This window comes from Mastomys coucha, unplaced genomic scaffold (genome assembly GCF_008632895.1).
Source record: "Mastomys coucha isolate ucsf_1 unplaced genomic scaffold, UCSF_Mcou_1 pScaffold5, whole genome shotgun sequence".
NCBI classification, from domain to species: Eukaryota; Metazoa; Chordata; class Mammalia; order Rodentia; family Muridae; genus Mastomys; species Mastomys coucha.
Window position 1 is genome coordinate 26,813,660 of NW_022196911.1, and position 20,327 is coordinate 26,833,986.

Below are 20,327 nucleotides of genomic sequence, written 5' to 3' on the forward strand. Positions count from 1 at the left end.
GAATGGCTTAACATTCCAAGCCAGGGTTAGGCTAGGAAGTTGGAACATTGGAGAAGGTCAGAAAGCAAAGTCCGAATTTTCTCTTGCTAGCTGTAAGAAAATTATATCTTGGTGAGTTCCTAGCACACTAGTACGAGGACATATCTGGGCCACCTCTGAATTTGGGGTGCCAGGTGACAATGCGGAGGCAGGAGACTGACTTTCCTGAAGTTTACACCTCAGATACCGCCGTCACACAAAGTGTGTGTGGCAGCCCCCATCACAGAGAGGTAGGAGGCACAGGTGGAACTGGAAGTGAAAGGCTGGAGAATCTTAGAATGTATAATGTATAACTTTTACCTAAAAGCGGGCATGGAAAACCTCTGCCACAAGCCAAAAAAAAGGTGGAGTAGCTAGTTCCAGGAACTTTGCTAATCCAGAGCCTCAGGGCTCTGGTTCCCGATACCTGCCCCTCCTGAATGATCCACTATGAGGGCGGAACTAAGAATGAAGGTCTAGTGGTTTATGAGACTCTCCACCCTGTTGACCAGTAGATGAAGATTGCATTCCTAGAATGAATGTGTTCCCCTCCCTAACTGAATACCTTGGGTTGGGTCCCTCTGAAAGTTTCCACTGTTTATGTTGTTTCCTTGGTAACTCTCTCTCCACCCCCAGCTTCCCTTAAATACCCGACACTTCTTGTGCCGGGGGTCGAACTCTGGCCAGCATGGTCACGAGATCGACCCCGGCGTCGAACTCTGGCCAGCAAGGTCATGAGATCGACCCGGTACCGGTATCCCCAATAAACCTCATGTGATTGCAGCAAGTTTGGTCTCTCGTGAGTCATTGGGTGGTCGCGTCATCCCGAGACTTGAGTAAGGATCTCCCCAATTCTGGGGGTCTTTCAGAAGCCATGCCTGGTCTCTTTAGCGTTCATTCCTGCAGCCTGCTGGGAAGTCACCCCAGCTGCATGGGACCCAGCCCAGAGCCTCCTCTCCCCTCATCCTACCCTCACTTAAAAATATACATCAAGTGCTGTATGATGGGCTTGTTTTGTTTTAGATTTACTTATGTTTATGTTATGCGTAAGGATGTTTTGACTGTGCGTGTCTGTCTGTCTGTGCACTACATGTCTGTCTGATGATCAGTGAGGCTAGAATGGGGTGATGGATACCCTGGGAATGGAGTTAGAAATGCTTGTAAGCTGCCATGCGGGTGCTGGGAATTGAACCTGGGTCCTCTGGAAGAGTAGCCAGTGTTCCTGAACCCTGAACTCTGTCTGACTCTCACTTTTGTTGTTTGCTTGTGTGTTATTTTGTTTTGTTTGGCTTTCATTTTGGTTTTGAGGCAGACTTTCCTAGGAATTTAGGACTCTGGGATTCCAGACCTGAGCCACCTTGTCTTGCCTACCTTACCCTTTTGTTGGCACCTAGCCCTCACCCCATCTCCTATCCCTCAGACCCCGTGAAATACAGCCATCCCTCACTATCATAGGTATGAGGGCCCCTGAATGATAAACCCAAGACAATCTCTTTGTAAAGCAGTGCAGCCTTTGCAGAGAACCCAGGCACATCCTCCCATGTACTTTAAACCCCAACTATATAACCAGTGATAATTGATGTCAAGCAAAGGCTGGCGAGAGCATTCAGGAGCCATGTTTAGGACAGTGCAGGGAGACGAGGGAAGCCCATCGGATCAGGTCTGTGAGTGTCTATTTCTTTTTCTACCCACAGGTGATGGACTCCACCTGGAAAGAGCCAAACAAGACATGTTCCTGGTTCTTACTGGAGTGTTCTTTCTCTAGAAATGAGGGCTGGAGGTGGGAAATTCCCCCAGAGAGGATGCCGGAGTAGATGGTGGCACCAAGCACTTTGCAAGCACCCATTCCCTTGACCCTCAAAGCCAGCACTCTGACAGCAAGGGTCCTGGACTTAAATAACATATCCTGGTTTCTCACTCTTCAGTGGCTGTGCTGCAGGTATGCGCGTGCGTGTGCACCCATATAGACATGGAGGCCGGAGGAAAGCCCTGGGTGTCCTTCCTCGGGCACCGTCCACCTTGGATTTTTGAGACAGTGTCTTTCACAGGTCTGGAGCTTGACAAGTAGGCTCTGCTGGCAAGCAGGCCCTAGGAACCCTCTTAACTCCCCTCTCTCCTCAGCACTAAGATTAGGAGCACACGCCTAACATTTTTAAAACAAATGTTCATTCTGGAGGCTGATCTACTTCATCAGCCCCCATTGGCACAAATTCACATTTTATTTTATAGTTGAAATTGGCAACAGGGCTCTGTCATGAACACAGCAGGGGCTATCCCCAGGAAGAACTGGCACAAAGTAGAGCTTTGAGTCCCTACTGTTGCGGGGGAGGGCACCTAAAGCCAGAGCTGTGAACTTTGTGTGATGCTGGAGAAAAGCACACAGCAGCTTCTGTGATGCCCTGGAACGAAGATTAAAAAACCCGGACCAAGCAGCGGGAGTTAGAGGAAGCCACTCCCAGGAGAGAGCTCTGGGTGTGGGTGTGGAGCAGCCTCCCATGAGGACAGAGGAAGGCCTATAGGCCTGGCCTGGGGACCCAGCAGAGACCAAGGGCGGCACTGGACCCCCTTAATTATTCCACCCCCAACTCATGCTTCCTGTGCAAAGGCCCCAGTGGCACTGACGGTCAACACTGCCTGTGGATGGTTCATTCTCAAAATTGACATAGTGTAACAAAACCACTTCCAGCATGAAAGGGAGGTGTCCTCATTGAGGGTCTTCTGAAATAAACAGCTTGTTTCTCATGAGGGCCATTGAGATGGAAGAGGAAACCCCAGAAACGTGTGCTCACTTGAAAGGCATGTGATGGGATGGTTACAGAGACAGGAACAGGCAGGTGTTGGTCCCTGAGGAAAGGAAGGAGAGGGAAGATGAGACAGGAAGTTGGAGCTAGGGAAGAAATCTGGGCCAAGACGGGGCTTTGTGGAGAGAGACAACTGCAAGGTGGCCAGACAGAATCAGACACATCCGTGTAAAAGGGAATCTTTAGATGTTCATTGTGCAGGCCACAGTGCTCCTCCAGCTTCTCAGTCTGTTCATGGGTGACAGGATGGTGTATGAGTGCTTAGGGGGAACCCAGTCCTAATCGACCCTCCTGCCATGTGTTATTCTGAGTTCTTTGTGCTCCCAAAAATTCTGCCAGGTAAGTTCCATTTTTCCAGGAAAGGACAGAGAATGAGTACACTGCTCAGTGCTCATGTGGGGGGCGTGGAAGGAGGGAGCACATGGCAACACCGCAACCAGAACCCAGGCAATCCTGGCTACACCTACACAAAAGGACCCTGCTCAGGCCACACAAGAACATTCATCTGAACCCTGTACCTCTCATCCCCAGATGCCCAAGACCTCAGATTCCCAGCTCAAGCAGGGCCACAGTATCCCAGATAGAAATTGTGGGAAGGAGACCCCTCTAATCCCAGCATGCTCAGGAGGCAGAGGCAGGTGGATCTTTGTGACTTTGAGGTCAGATTGGTCTACGGAGTGAGTTTCAGGACAGCCATGGCTGTTTTGAGAAACCCTATTAAAAAAATTGACACAAGAGCCTTAGCTCTAGCCACCTCGGCAGAGGGCTATAGCCAGCATGGCTTGAACAGCTGGAATTTAATTTATCAGTGTCATGATATGGTTTGAATGTGAAATGCCCCTCACTGGCTGGTCTGTTTGAACACTTGGGTCCTAGGTAATGGTGCTGTTTGGGACGACGGTGGAACCTTTAGGAGGTGGAGCCTCATTGGAGGAAGGACATCTCTGGAGGAGAGTCTTAAGGCTGTATAGTGAACCTCGATTCCTGCTGGCTCTGCTTCCTGCCTTGCTATACTATAGCTACCTGCCAGCTCCTTCTATAGACCAAAGCCTCCTCCATTTCTAATTCCTTCCATAAATGTGGATTCCCGATATAGCCACATGCAGGCCTAGGCTCACAACATAGGAATTTCGAAGGGACATAAACCTTCATTTGTGACACCTGCCAAACCAAACAGAAGTCCAGGTGTGAAGGATTCATGTTCAACTGCTACATTGGTTGAATGACTGTGGAGTCATAGCTGAGGACAGAAACTGCCTAGCTAGGGACACTGAACACGAATCAAAGGAAGCAACTTTAGATGTGGGGCCTCGATAGTCTTTGGATAAGCTCAGAGCATCAAGAGCCTGCTAAAGAGGCTTGCTACCATGTCTTCAGAACTGTGCACTGCCTGGTGTTCAACATGGCTACCTGATGGTGCAGAAGAAACAATAGCAGCAAAGATATTGGCTTGATTACATCTGGTATTTATTAAACAGGACTAAAGGCTCTCCTGAGTTTTGGAAACAATTTAAAGCAGAATAATAGTGTTGGTGTGGAAGACGTGACTCAGCCTGAGGTGACTTAGGAGAAAAGGATGTGGCCAGGTTCCTGTGCCAAGATATTGGTGTGATTTCCATGCGAAATGAACAAGGCGTTACCATCTTCTCACAAAATCAATTGCTTCAGACATATTCTTTTGTTGTTTCTGTTTGTTCATTTGAGGCAGGTCTAGGTTGGTGCAGAATTTATATTCCTCCAGCGTCTGTCTCCTGGACCCTCAGACTACAGGTGCGCAGTACTATACTGTGAAATCCAAGGGAAGCTCATTGCCCAAAGACAACTGGCAGGAAATCACAATGGTTGGTATCATGGGAAATGGACTACCACCTAAAAACCAGTCTGGTTTCAGGAGATTTCTGATGTTTTAAAGAGCAGTAGGAATGTGAACAGTTTAGTGTTTTAAGAATCATGGTCCTTGTCTGAAGAGGAAATGTATTTGTCTAGACTCAATACTTTTCACAAGCTGCCATTTTGGGGGCATCTTGTGAACACTGTGTCACCTTAGCTTGCAGTTAGAGGAACCTGGTGGGCACAGCCTACAGTAAATTGTCCAAGTCTGTATACAAAGTCAGTGGTAGATCTAGAATTGCAGCCAGGGACTGTCTGACCGTAAAGCCCAAAGTTGCATTCACACTTGAGTCTATCTGGAGAGAGCCTGATGAAAGGAGAAGAGGGCGCCATGGTCGGCTAACAGCGGCCACTTAGGAGACAGTGGCTCTCAGAGGCACCTTCCTGTGCTCAGCGTGAGTTTGGAAATGCAGGAATCTCACTTGGCCACCAGAGGGTATTTCCTGACCAGTTTGAACGCATGAGACAGGGCGTGTGACCTCAGCAAGCGACTTTCCCTTGGGCCTCTGCACCTCAAAATGGCTTAAGAACACAAGATCCCAGAATGCAGTGTCCCTGCTGCCTTGTGTGTGGGGTGTGTGGGGCGGAACTCCTGGTTGGATGTGTTGTGGTATGATGCCAGGAAGTCTTCCTTCTGGTAACAAACGACCTGGCAAGACATGGACTCCATTGCCAGGGGCTGCAAGGCCTGCAGGTCTCTCACGGAACCAGAACCATCCCTGCAAGCCATCTCCATTACCAAAGGGACAGTGGGCCACTTTAGTGCCTGCCGAGCTTCTTGGGGGTCGGGACAGACTTTGACTTTAGCACTGTTTTAGTGAATGGCCAGCATTCTCCATAAAAATAACTTTTGTGCTCTAGAGCCAGATCTTGTTTTTTCCAAACTGCATCTGCCTCTCATTGAAGAGCCCCACCTATGAGTTTTCCTCTCATCACTCAGTGGAAAAATTCCTGGTGGCTTTGCCCCAGAGCTGCGACCCATTCATATATCCCAAGGGCCCTATTTCTCCTGACCAGGTGGTGCTGGGGCCTCGGCGCATGGCTCATCACTGGGCCAGTCTTTCAAAGGACACAAGAAAGGAGCACCCCCAGGAAAGACTATTTTCTTGTGGTTTTGTAACTGACATTTTTTTTTAATAGTCTGTTTGGAGAAAAAGTGAAATCTTTTCCATTATTGTTTGAAAGACTCACCAGTACACCATTCAGGATTCCAGCCCATTTCAGCCGGGACTCCTGACTCAGTTGAGACAGCCTGGGGCAGGGAAGTTGGCAGCCACCGCCCTAGATTCAGGGAAGCAGACTCCACAGGACCAGGGTTTGTAAAACTTTTCCCTCGGCTTTGGACTGCCCTATCATTATTTTAAATGTTTTGTTGTTGTTGTTGTTTTGTTTTGTTTATCTGTTTGTTTTATCTGTAGATCAGGTTGGCCTTGATCTTACTATATAGCCGAGGCTAGCTTTGAACTCTGGATCTTCCTGCCCCCACTTCCCAAGTGTTGGGATTACAGACGTATTTGGTCATGTCTGGCTACTTTGGACTTGTCATTTAGATTTCCTGGTATTGTTCTTTGATGAAAGAAGTTGGGGTTTTGTTTGTTTTTTTTTTTTTTTTGGTTTTGTTTTGTTTTTGCTTGTTTTATTGAGGGTGTCTTCATTCTGTTGCTTTACTTTTGCTGCAGCCTAATTCACTCCAGAAACACACATGTACACCTATGTACGCTAGGATTTTTATAGTTTTAGCTCCCCATCCATCCCCCATGCCCCAGGTTTCTCTGCCTTTGCTCCATTTTGAATTCTTCTTTATAGGTGGCTTGAGGTAAGGACCCAGCTGCGTTCTTTCATGTGTGGATAGCCAGCTGTCCTGACACTACTTGCCATAAAGAGTATGCTGCACTGAACTGGCCTGCCACCCTTGCTTGAGTGCCCCTGGCTGCAAAGCTAAGTGTCTGACCCCTTTGATCTGTCTTTTTATTCTTAGGAATGTCACACTGTCATGACTACAATAAGAAAAAAAATTCCTTTTCAATCAGGAAGAGCACGTGTTCCAACATTGTTTGTTAGCTTCAGGGCCTCCGAAGCCCGTGATGTCGCATAGGCGGGCCTCACAGACCTGTTGTCAGGGGAACAGCTGCCATATTCCCAGAATCCATTGGGCTCACCTCCCACCGTTACCTGCGGCCACTACATCACTACATATATTCCATATATATATATGTATATATATATATATACATATATATACATGTATATATGTATATATATATATACATATGTATATATGCACACACACATACAGGGAATGGCTCCTCTCAATCTCTCTCTCTCTCTCTCTCTCTCTCTCTCTCTCCCTCTCCCTCTCCCTCTCCCTCTCCCTCTCCCTCTCCCTCCCCTTCCCTCCCTCTCTCTCCATCTCAATTAAACCTCTTACATGTGGAACTGTTTGGGCCTAGTGTGTGGTAGCTAGAGCTGCGGCCCTTAGGGGCCTAGATTTGTCTCACCCTGCCCAGGACATCCTTAAACTGCAACCCACATTCCCATCTTCACTCTCTGACACTCTGTAAAACTCTGTCCTATTTTCACCAATTCTTTCATCCTAATAGCCAAGCATTGTCTTATTTTGTTAAGACCCACCTACAGCCTACTCCTGAGGACTCAAATTTCTTAAAATCTATCACTGTTTCTTACAAAATCTGTCAGATGTCAGACTCCAACTCAAGGTATCATAGCACCCCTTTTCTTACCTATCAGGCTAGAGGTTCCCTTCCTGGAACTGACTGGCAATTTGACTTTACCCACATGCCTACTGTCAGATGTGCCAGGTACCTCCTGGTCTTGGTGGACACCATCCCAGGGTGGGTAGAAGCACTTCCCACAACTAACAAAAGGGCTCAGATGGTCTCTGATCTCCTCCTCTGAGAGATCATCTCCGATTTGGTGCCCTAGCCTCCCTCCAGTCAGACAATGGACCTGAATTTACGTCCCAAATTTCTCAAATTCTATCTAAGGCTCTAGAATTTTCATATTCCCTACCACACTCAATCTTCAGTTAAGGTAGAAAGAACTAACCATTCTTTTAAAACCACTCTTGTTAAGCTGTCATAGGAACTTCACCTCCCTTGGATAAAACTTCTGCCTCTGGCTCTTTTCAGGCTGTGAGCTCTCCCCAAGCGACCTCTCCTCATCTCGCCCTTTGAACTCATGTATGGACATCCAGTCCTAACTCTTGGCCTTTCACCTAAATGCTCTCCCCTCCCAGACCATCTACTTACCCCATTACTTTGCCACCTCCATTCTCTCCTATGGAACTTTGCTGACCACCATCTACCATGACCATACACTGTCCCCTGTCCACGGCTTATCAATACTGAAGACCAGATCCTTCTATCCCCTCCAATGGTTATTGGCCCTCACCCTCTCTCCTAAAAGTTGGGACCCTTTTAGGTAATTCTCATGACCCCTTCAGCTGCTAAACTCGGGGGACTCTCATTGGGTCCATCTGTCTCACCTCAAACCTTTCATTTCTCCACCTAAAAATGACATATTTACCCTAACAGGACCATGCTGTGTTAAGCTCCAGAGGACATCGAGACTACTCACCTTGTCCCCAATCCCAGAAATCGAGACTCCACTCTGGCAGCTGTGCTCGACCTTACTGGACTAGACATGGGCTTCTCATCCTCCCAGTGCTGTTTGTTTCCATTCAGAGTAGGTCTTACATCTGGAGATTTGAGGTTCAAGAAACCTCCCCCCACCCCTCCCCCCCACCCCAGATAACAGTCTTTCCAAATAGGGTCAGAAAACTGCTCCATAGCCAGATGCCAGGACCAATCCAAATTGCTGTAATCCCTGTTTCTGTTATCCCATCTAAATATTATGATCTCTTTACTTGTTTTCTCTTTGATCAGACAAAAGACCATTGTAAAACATGGCCAGATGAATATGGGGACTGCTCATATTGGTCTTTCCAGATATATATGCTAGGATCACGGACCAATCATTTCTATCAACAATGCAAGACACTCTTTTTCTACATACAAGACCCATGGAATCTCAGGTGGGAGACAGGAGTTGTTGGTAAGCTCTACCGTAAAAACCAAGCTGGGTCCCCAGTGAGTACTATTAGCATCCAGAGAAAATATGTCTCAATTGCCCAACTCCTAGATATCAGAAAAGTAGGAGAAGTAATCATACACTCCTCTGAGATCCTTACCTCCTCGACATCCCCCCCACCCCCGTAAACGGCACTACCTTGTCATTTTACCTTTTGCTTCAGACCTTAACCTCGGTGTACCAACTCCTTAATATCACCTGACCTGGTCAATTTAAAGATTGCTGGTTATTCATACCCTCTGGAACTAGCTCCCAATTGCCACTTACAACCTCTTTAGTGATACTGCCAAATAATATTACCTCACCTTTTATCAGCTGCCCTGACTCTGATGTTGCCATGACTCCATACCTTCCCTCTATCCCTCTTTTTGGCGTGGTAAACTGTTTTAAGACCTCTGGGACACACTCTGTAGGAACACTAAGCTCCCTAGACTGCAATAGAACCACAACCTTTGATACCTCATCTCTGCCACAATGCCCTGCCATCCAGAACACGTCAATTCTTTGTGACCCTCAGGTCACACCTACCCGCCAGCTGGTCAGGAGTTTGCACGTTGGTACTCCTTTTCCCTGGACTGGGAGTAATCCAGGAAATGAGCCCCTACCAATCCCAGTTGTAGATATGATACCTGTCCAACATAGGAGGGCAGTTCAGGTTGTGCCACTCCTGGTTGCTGTGGGAATAGCCATAGGTGCTAGTCTGGAATTTCAGGGATAATGACTTTCATAACCCAATATGATAAATTCACTTCCAAGCTTAGCAACGGTTTCAAAACCATGCTTACCATCCAGAAACAGATCAATTCTTTGGCAGCTGTGGTGCTTCAGAATGGACAAGTGCTAGGTGTCCTGAAAGTTAAAGAAGGTGGTCTTTGCCTGTCCCTCCAAGAAGAATGCTGTTTCTATGTCAACCAATCTGGGAGAGTGAGAAATAAAATCCAGGAGTTACAATCAGACATACAGAATTTCAGGGACTGTGAGGCCTCCAGTTCTGGGATTTTTGACAACCAGATATGGAAGTGGATACTCCCTTTCATAACGCCTTTCCTAATCATCTTCCTGGTGTTATTATTTGCTCCCTGCCTCATTAATCTTGATTCTACATTTCTTCAACAGCAAATACAAAAAATTTCTAACCAAACTATTAATCAGTTCCTGTTACAGGATTACCAGCTGCTGTCCACAGAGGAGCCCGATGCAAACGTTTACCAAGTGGACCCCGATGGTGAAAGTCAGCTACATCCCAAAATTGATGACGCCCCTAGACAGCAGGAAGCAGTCTAAGAGACACAACACCCCTATTCCCTTTTCACCATCGGCCTCCCCCTTCCCTCCGTTTTTCCATCTCTTTATGATAAGAAAAAGAGAGGTATGTTGGTATCAGGAGCCAGTTTGGCACATTGGCTCCAAACTCAGGAATGTCACACATAGGTGACATCTGTTACTATGGCAACCCCCTCCCCGCTTGGTTTACTCTGCTTGTGCAGCATGCATTTGGTTTTGCAAGCTGTTGGATCCCACAGTCCTCTGAGCTGGCTAGTTCTCCAAGTATTGTAGCTAATTCTGCCGCTTCCTTACTTCCAGGGAGAGTTTTGCTTGTTTCTCGTCTCTTCCCGTTAGACCTCAGTTCTCTGTGGGCTTTTCTTCACGTGCTACATACTGGTGCAAATCATCTAAATGACTTCTAGAGCCATGCCAAGTGAGCATGTTTCAAAACAAATCCCATGCTGTCAGTGCAATCTCCTTTCTCTCCATGTTAAACAATATCCGCTCTCCTCCCACCAGTGTAAGAGGCCATGTTAGCAATGGGCTCTCTCTCCTATAGATAGGAAGTCTAGAAAATAATACCTTTCTTAGTTAGAGTTCCCATTGCTGTAAACAGACACCAGGACCAAGGCAACTTTTATAAAGCCCCAATTTTAGTTGGGGCTGGCTTATAGGTTTAGAGGTTCACTCTATTATCATCAAGGTTGGAGCATGGCAGCATCCAAGCAGACATGGGGCTGGAGAAGGAGCTGAAAGTTCTCCATCTTGATTTAAAGGCAGACAGGAGATTAGCTCCCATGTAGCTAGGAGGAGGGTCTCAAAGCCCACACCTGCAGTGACACATTTCCTCCAACAAGGCCACACCTACTCCAACAAAGCTATACCTCCTAATAGTGCCACCCCCAAGCATATACAAACCACCACATTCTGCTCCCTGGCCCACTTAGGCTTGTTTAAACACATGAGTCTATGGGGGCCATACTTAAACATAGCATAATGCAAAACACATTTAGTTCAACTTCAAAAGTTCCTATAGTCTATAGCAGTTTCGACAAGTCCAAAGTTCAAAGTCTTTTCTAAGATTCAATCACTTAACTGTAATCCCATATAAAGTCAAAATCAAAAAGCAGATCACATACCTTAAACATCACCATATACATTACCACTCCAAAACATCACAGTGAAGAAATATTGAACCAAACAAGACCAAAAACCAGCTGAGCAAACTCCAAACTCAGCATCTCCATGTCTGATGTCAATGCACTCTTCAGATCTACAAGTCCCTTCATCTCTGTTGACTGCAACAACTTCTATCTCTTGGGATAGTTCCACTCCCTATTAATAGCTTCCCTTGGCAGGAATCCCATGGCTCTGACATCTTAGATCTTGGGGTTTACAAGGCAATCAACTTCACAGCTTTTTATTCTAATGTTTGGGATCTACACATGATCTTCTAGGCTCCTCCAAAGGGCCTGTGTCACTTTTCCAGCTCTGCCCTTTGTAGCACTCTAGGCTCGGGTTGACTCCACTCTACTGCTGCTGCTGTTCTTGATGATCATCCCATAGTACTGACATTTTCAATATACTGAGGTCTTCTGCTGCAACTAGGCTTAATCAATAGTCTCTCATAGGTTCCCTTCATGGTGTCAAGCTTCAACTTCTTTGCAAGACCCTTCAGTCCTGGGCCATCAACTGCAACTGAGGCTGCACCTTCACCAATGGCCTTCCCTGGTCTCTTAGTACCAAGCCTCAGCTACTCTCAATGACCCCTTCATATCTTCAAAATCAGTACTACCTGGGTGATTCTTACAGATCACTAAGTCCAGCTGCAGCACAAGGTACAAACTTGGCTATCTGTGGAATACAGCTTCTTGTTGCTCCCAGAAAACACTTCCCAAAAGATTTTACCTCAGTGATGCTGGTCACTTCTTAATCATTGCTAATTTCTTTGTTTGTTTGTTTTTCAAGACAGGGTTTCTCTGTATAGCCCTGGCTGTCCTGGAACTCACTTTGTAGACCAGGCTGGCCTCGAACTCAGAAATATGCCTGCCTCCCTCCCAAGTGCTGGGATTAAAGGCGTGAGCCACCACCGCCCAGCACTGCTAATTTCTTAGTTCCAGCCAACCTGAATCATTTGTCCCAGTAGTCCTTTCTATTCTTGATTCTAAAGCTAGTACCACATGGCTGAAGCTGCCAAGTTCTGCTCTTGCTGGGGCTGAAACATAGCCCCCTTGTTCTATTACATTATCACTAGCTTTCTGTTTTCCAACTCCTTCATTGCCTAAGCTTGGTTGTCATAGAACTTGCTTTGTAGATTGACCATGTACTCGGAAGTCTGCATGCCTTTGTCTCCTGAGTTCTGGGATTAAAGACATGTGCCACCATATGTGGGCCTAAGCTTTCCATGGCCACTATGACTCAAGATCTAGGTCAAAAGCCTGTGTCCTTCATTTTGGGATTGTAGTTCCTTCTAGATTAAAAGTCCAAATGAAAATAATAATCATGTAATAATGCCTAACATGATATATTCCTTGTTCAGCTGCAAACACATAAACAATAAGCCTAGCTGGGTGGAACCTTGCCCCGAGGTGGACACTCTCTTTATCAGGTTATCTCCTTGAACACAGGATTCCTCTCCATTCTACTTCCTGCAGCCCCTTTATTCTTTAAACCATACATTTAATACTTTTCCTTTCAAAGCTTGTTATGCTTGATCAAGACACTCTTCATGAGATTTAACCAGAGGACAAAGTCTCTGCTGGGCTTTTTTGAAACTTCCTTTGTCAATGAAATGAATATAAATCTCTTTATCTTAGCCTCAGGTAGACTCTCTGACAAGGGCAAAAAGCAGCCACATTCTTCCCCAAAATACTACAAATACTACAGTCTCTAGGCCACCTACTGAAGTTTCCTCTGCTGAAACCTCTTGTGCCAGGTCTGTACAGTTCAAATCACCCTCAGAACCAATGTCTTCCATGTTCCTAGCAGGATGGCCCATTAAGCCCCACCTAAAGTATTCCATGGCTTTCCAATACCTCCAAATCCACACTCTTCCAAACAAAAGCATGGTCAGGCTTATCACAGCAATGCCTCAGTCCCTGATACCAACTTCTATCTTAGTTGGGGTTTCCATTGCTGTCAAGAGACTCCATTACCAAGGCAACTCTTATAAAGGACAACATTTAATTGGGGTTGGCTTACAGACACAGAGGTTTAGTCTACTATCATCATAGTGTAAGATTAAGTTTTCAAACTGTACTGTGGGAATTTAGCCATTAGTTAAACTCAGTGGGAGACCGGCTCCCAGAACCTAAAAACAATGGGAGACCAGCAGCTCCCAGAACCCAGAGACAAGGGAACCAAGATGACTTGGCCCGAGAACCCAGAAACAACCTGGCCCAAAACAATTGCCAGGTGGCTAGCCCGCCCCTGGACCCTAGCACGAGCCAGCACCAATCAGAAACCACCCCGTACCTTCCCCTTACCCCAGTCTTCCCTTTTGCCCCAGCAACTGCAAAGGAATAAAAAGCTGCCTAAGACCTTGCTCGGGGCCAGACTCCTCTACCCCTGCGAGGGATATGAGTCTCACCCCGGCTAGCTGGAATAAAAAGCCTCTTGCAGACTGCATCAAGTCCTTGTCTTGGTGGTGTGTGGGATCGTTGCTCCTGGGATTTGAGTGTGGGGGGTCCCTCCGGGAATCTCACAATAGCAGGAGGCATGGCAGCGTCCAGGCAGGCAAACATGGTTCTGGGGAGGAGCTGAGTGGTCTACATCTTGATCTGTAGGCAACCAGGAGAGGACTTCTATGTCATACTGGGCAGAGCTTGAGCAAAGTCCCGCCTTCACAGTGACACACTTCCTCCGACAGGGTCATACCTCCTCCAATAAGGCCACACCTTCCAGTGCCACTTCCTGGGCTAAGCATATTCAAATCACCACAATACCTAATTTAACTTAACTATTATAAAATATTGAACAATTCAGAATCCCATTTTGAAGAAGGTTAATAAATACATCAATAGTTCATGCTGGAAGAGGCCACTGACATCTAAAGTCATATAAAGTGTGTATGTTGGAATGGCACAGGCTACTGTAGCCATGAAGGAACCCTCAGGAGCCCCAAGTCCACCAGTGAGCTGCTCCCTTCAGCTCTTCCCTGCCATGGGCACTACCCCTGGCATGTAATGGGAACTAAGTAAATGTTTGCAGATTTCAAGTTTATTAAGACAATTATGCTTTTTTTAACCTTAAGATGGGCTTCTACTTGGATGCTGGGAACCAAACTTTCAACGTTTGATTATGGGATGTAGCCTTTAACAGTTGAGCTATCTTTCCAGCCCATGAGTTATATGTTTTAATATACATCTAATCCTAATGTGTTTAACTCTGACTAGCAGAGTATGTATACTCCAGGGCCCCCCTTTTCTTGCTTAGGACATTGACAAGAGGCTCTATTCAAAGGCAGAAGCAGGGATTTTGGTTCCCCATACATTCTGATATCCCAGAACCTTAGGATTGAGCATCCTCTACTTCTACTCAGTTCTCTGTTGTGAAAGAGGAAAACATCCTGAAGCCTGGAAGCCCAGGACTTTGGCAAGACTAGACTGGTGGACTGCTCTCCATGCGGTATTGATAAGAATGTGGCAGCTGGCTTGCTTTAGAGGACACATGTCTGGTGACTTTTGGTGGTGGGGGCTGGTTGGAATATTGTATTCAGTCAGGGTGGCCCTTCCAATATGATGGCATTGGGGGACAACCTTCTTATCTGCTCGTCCACTTTCCACATTGACTCGACTAACAATTGGCCAGTTGTGAAAGATGCGCAGTCCTAGGTGACAAGCCGAGGTCTTGAACTTTTTCTCACTCCCTAAAAGGAGGGCAGGGCTCATGCTTGGCTCAGAGCCTCCACTGCAGAATTGCCTGCACACTCACCAGGAGTGTTACACTCACCATCTTGGTTATCAATTGGTACTTAGTTTATTTAATAATGGCCTGAAGTGGTAGATGTTAATCTGCTCTAAACTCCCAGGCAGGTGTGCATGTACACTTCTTTCTACTGCCCAATGCTCAGGATTCACTAAGACACACACACACACACACACACACACACACACACACACACACACACACAGCCTTAATTTTAATATGCCCCTAAGAAGCTCAACAGCTGGGCCATTTCCAAGCTTCCACATTGCTAATGCCTCCTTCTGATATTATCACTAAAGTCTATATTTCATCTCTGCTACCCTAGACCCAGTCAGGGGAACAGCCCCTGGGGCCTCACTTCCCCAACTATCACAGGGCTGGTTCTCTGTCTTCCAAAGCTCTCATGCTTGCATCCTGTTCCTTTCCTGGCATGACGACTCTCAAAACCTCCTTCTTCCCATGGTGCCTTGTCCAGGAAATCTAAAATCCCGCCTCTGTCTCCTTGCCCAACTATTGGCTGCAGGCAACTTTATTTACTAATTAGAACCAGCTGGGGGCAGGGACCTTCCGCATCTCACATGTAGATGTGCAACTTCTCGAGAAAATTCAGGAACCCAAATAACATACTAAAAGCAGTAAACCAAATCCACAACAATGGCCTCAAAGTTTATGGACAGTGATGCTGGGGACACACACATGCCCCAGAGAAGCTGTAAAAAGGTTTCCTTTAAGTGAAAAATGAAAGTTCTTTACTTAAAGAGAAAGGCTGTTAAGATTTACACTAAGAATGAGTCTTTTGCTGTGATAAAGGCAAACTGACATTTGATGATTCTTCTATTTCAGACTACCAAAGTCACACCCTTAGTGTATGATAAATATCTATTAGTATTGGAAAGCAGTTTATCCAAGTATGTGGTGGGTAGGAGGCATTGCACAAAATACATAGGGCTTGGCACTATCCATTGGGCTGGTGTGTGTGTGTGTGTGTGTGTGTGTGTGTGTGCGCGCGCTTAGAACACACCCCTTGTGTGCTGGATAGTTTTTACTGTCAACTTGACACAACCTAGAATTTGAGGAGAGGGAACTTGTTGTCCCAATGCCATGTCTGTGAGAAATTGTCTCAAAGGATGGTTGAGGTGGGAGGGCCCAGTCCACTGTGGGTGGTGTCATCCTTAGGCAGGTGGTCCTCGGCTATATAAGAAAGCAGGCTGAGCTTAAGCCAGAGAGCAAGCTGGTACACAGCCCTCCTCTATAGTCTCTGCTTGAGTCTCTGCCCTGACTTCCCCTAGCCATGGATTGTTACCTGGGAGAATAAGATGAAATGTTCCTTAAGTTGTTCTTAGTGTTGCAGTCTTTTATAAGTCAACCAAAAGGAAACGGAAAACATGAGGCTCCCCATCCCCCCAGAAGCTCAGAATTCTAAGGGGGTGTTCCAGCAGAGGTAGGAGGTGGCTGCCACCATCTGAAGGCCTAGACCTGACAACACATAGTGTTACTTCTGCCAAGTGCCCTTGGTCATTGCAGCCACCACACCATCCCGGGGCACATGGTTTCACCTCTAGATAGGAAGGTTGAAAAAATGTTGGAGCTGGCTTCTATCCAGCACACTCTGCATTCCTCGACCACAGCACCGCTCTTCGCTGGCAGCCTGCCCACACACTTGATAGGCTTCCTCAGATGGGATGGTGACACATGGCTCATCCTGTGCCTCTCCAGGGGATGCAGCTGCTGAGTCTGCTCATGAAGCCCAGGAATAACCTCAGAGGCACGTGATACACAAGCCCGAGTAAGCATCTCAGATGCATTTTGGGCAGAAGGCTTAGGCCATAACCCAGGAGCAACATTGCTGACTCATTAGCCGAGGACTCCCATAGCTGACTCAGACCTGTGCTCTCAGTCTCTCTCCAACATGGCAGACCCTGCCCATAGGACTGTGCAGAAAACTCAGGCTCTTCTCCCACTACACTGTGGCCAGTGGCTAGCACTCATTGATTCCAGTGGGCAAAGTGAGTCTCATATTGAACTTAGATGGCAAGCTCTCCTGTTTTGAGGGAGAAGAAAAATGGAGGAAGTGAAGTAGGGAGAGAGGGAGAGAAGCAGGCAGCTGACTAGAAAGGCTTGTGCAGTCAAAGTCATTTCCTCTTCCCCTTTTGTTTTGTCCTTTCTTTGGAACCAGAGAGCCAGGGGGTTATCTCTAGGGCTGGAGTTTCCATTTCTGGCTCTTTTTTTTCCCTTCTCCCTCCACTCCTCCACCCAGCCCCCCTCCACAGAACAAATGAGCCTAAACCCATCTGTTCCCCTTCAGGACTGGAGCTCCTGAGCCCCATCTCCTGATTCCTCTAAAGACCTTGGTTGTTTGGCCAGGGTGCTTGTGTGGAAGTCAGCAAGGCCCTCTGGCTTCTCGGTGCTTACCTGCTGGGGTAGCTCTTTTAGTCCTTGGGATCCACACATGCAGATGAGGCAGGGGATGCTCTTTTTTTTTTTTTTTTTTTTTTTTTTTTTTTTAACATATTGGCATTGTTGGCAGCGTGAAAACTGTTGGCATCAGGGCTCCGGTGAAACCCTGACATCACATAGGTGGGACTCACAGACCTGTTGCCAAGGCAACAGCCACCATATTCCCAGAATCCATTGGGCTCACCTCCCACCTTTACCTGCAGCTACCACATCACCACCCACATATATATGGGGAACGCTCCTCCATCGCTCTCTCTCTCCCCCCTTTCTCTTTCTGCCACCACCCTGTCTCTCTCTTCCAATTAAACCTCTTACACATGGAACTGTTTGAGCCTAGTGTGTGTTGTGTCCTGACTTGAGCCACCATTCTAACACATCAAAAACCACTCTGTATTTTAGAAGCAGAGTGCACACCACAGGGAATGGCATAGCTAGGCAGAGCTTTGCAGGGATGGTATCCAGCGGTTCTCCTCCAAAAAGGATCATTTGGTTCCAGGCTGATGCTGACTTGAAAAGAAAGCATTTGCTTCACTTCCAGGCCTCGTTTGTTCCTTTCCTTGTTTGTGCTTGTATGGGATGAGATGGGGGGTGGGGGCGGACAGAGAAGTAAACAAGAAGCAGAAGGAACTGGCAAAGAAGATAGCCCCCCTAGATATCCATAGCTTGAGACCCCTCATCCACCCCAGAACTATGGGGCAGAATAATTTACAGCAAAAAGACTGTTAATCCCATAGGGTAAAGATAAGACCACTACTATGATTTTGAGAGAAATTTGAAACAAGCATTAATTAAATACTGACCAGGTCCATTCCAGGTTTCCCAGAAAATGGTGACAGGTCACATTTTGTACAGGCTTATAAAGGCAAGCCCATAAGGCTATGTATGTATTTCCCACCGGGTCCAATCAGGGACAAGCATATATCCTAATGTATTTCCTGCCTCTATACCCACCCCCCACACATGATCAGGCATGTCTGGTACAGTTGGGCCAAACAAACTTGCTTAGGGACACGGAAACATCTTTTTGAACAATAGCCTCCCAGCATGCTTCTTAAGAAGCATCTGTCCTTGGGCAAGGGCTTGCAGGTAAGAGCAATTTAGTTTTGTGGGTCTCTTAGGCACAGTAATTGAAACTTAAAAACATAACTTTGGCCGGGCAGTGGTAGTGCACGCCTTTAATCTCAGCACTTGGGAGGCAGAGGCAGGCGGATTTCTGAGTTTGAGGCCTGATCTACAGAGTGAGTTCCAGGACAGCCAGGGCTTCACAGAGAAACCCTGTCTCGAAAAACCAAAAAAAAAAAAACCCCACAAAAAACAAAAAACAAAAAACAAAAACAAACAAACAAACAAACAAACAAAACATAACTTTGGCTCTAACTGTGGGTAACTGCAGATCCCCAGGAAACACTGCTTCACTTGGCAGCTGTTGCTGCTGCTCACTGAAAGATGATCATGAAGTTGACATGGACAGAAAGAAAAAGATAGTCACAGGAGGGCAGGAATGAGGGAGCAGGCAGCATGAGCGGATGGAGCAGGGTGAGCTGTACAACCCAAACCCTTGGGGAAACACTGGGCGGGGTCTTAGGAAGGAGGGGCTAGGCCTGGTGAATTGGAAATATGCCAGTCAAAGAAACCTGGACACACACAAGTGCATGTCACACAGGCACACATCTCTCAGACCCTTGCAGAATGGAATCTTCTACATTAACGGATTTCAACATTTGAGTTGCTGGGCTTTTAAAAATGCTAAACCAAACTTCCTGGGCAGGGTAGGAGGAGGATGGTTCCAGAGCAGGGGATGACAGCTATTGCTCTGGAAGTACAGGCCTTGTATGGTCTGTGGCCAAGACCCACCAGCAGCACCTCTCCTTTATACTGACTTCACTTGCCAGACCCTGTTCACACAATTCCATCCCTAGCCCTGCCTCTAGCCTGGCCCCTAGTTCTATCCCCAGCCCTGATCCCAGCCCCACCCCACCCCCAATACCTGTCGTGGTAGGAAACAAGGCACTTTGGAACTAGAATTTAAAAGAAACCATGAGAAACACATTGAAACTAACAGAAGTTATGGAACAAATGGATTTAACAGATATCTATAGAATATTTCATCCTAAAACAAAAGAATATACCTTATACTCAGCATCTCATGGTACCTTCTCCAAAATTGACCATATAGTTGGTCACAAAACAGGCCTCAACAGATTCAAGAAGATTGAAATAATCCCATGCATCCTATCAGATTACCACAAAACAACATGAACAATAGAAAGCCCATATACACGTGGAAGCTGAACAATGATCTACTCAGTGATAACTTGGTCAAGAAAGAAATGAAGAAAGAAATTAAAGACTTCTTAGAGTTTAATGAAAATGAAGACACAACATACCCAAACTTATGGGGCACAATGAAAGCAGTGCTAAGAGGAAAACTCATAGCTCTGAGTGCCTCCAAAAAGAAACTGTAGAGAGCATACACTAGCAGCTTAACAGCACACCTGAAATCTCTAAAACAAAAAGAAGCAAATACACCCAAGAAGAGTAGACACCAGGAAACAATCAAACTCAGGGCTGAAATCAACCAAGTAGAAACAAAAAGAACTGTATAAAGAATCAACAAAACCAACCAAGAGCTGGTTCTTTGAGGAAATCAACAAGATAGATAGACCCTTAGCTGAACTAACCAGAGGGCACAGAGACAGTATCCAAATTAACAAAATCAGAAATGAGGAGATATAACAACAGAAACTGAGGAAATTAAAAAAAAAATCATCAGATTCTACTACAAAAGCCTATATTCAACACAACTGGAAAATCTAGATGAAATAGACAATTTTCTAGACAGATACCAAATACCAAAGT

The 20,327-nt window shown here is 46.3% G+C and overlaps 1 protein-coding gene across 1 annotated transcript in view; it reads left to right on the top strand.

The window, feature by feature from the left end:
* Bod1 (biorientation of chromosomes in cell division 1) overlaps positions 1-6,854 on the top strand; it is an 18,701-nt gene extending 11,847 nt beyond the window's left edge. The window contains exon 4 of the mRNA XM_031352757.1: positions 1,713-6,854. The gene's annotated coding sequence lies outside the window, so the exon portion shown is untranslated. The remainder of the gene's footprint in view (positions 1-1,712) is intronic.
* Positions 6,855-20,327: the final 13,473 nt, after the last annotated feature.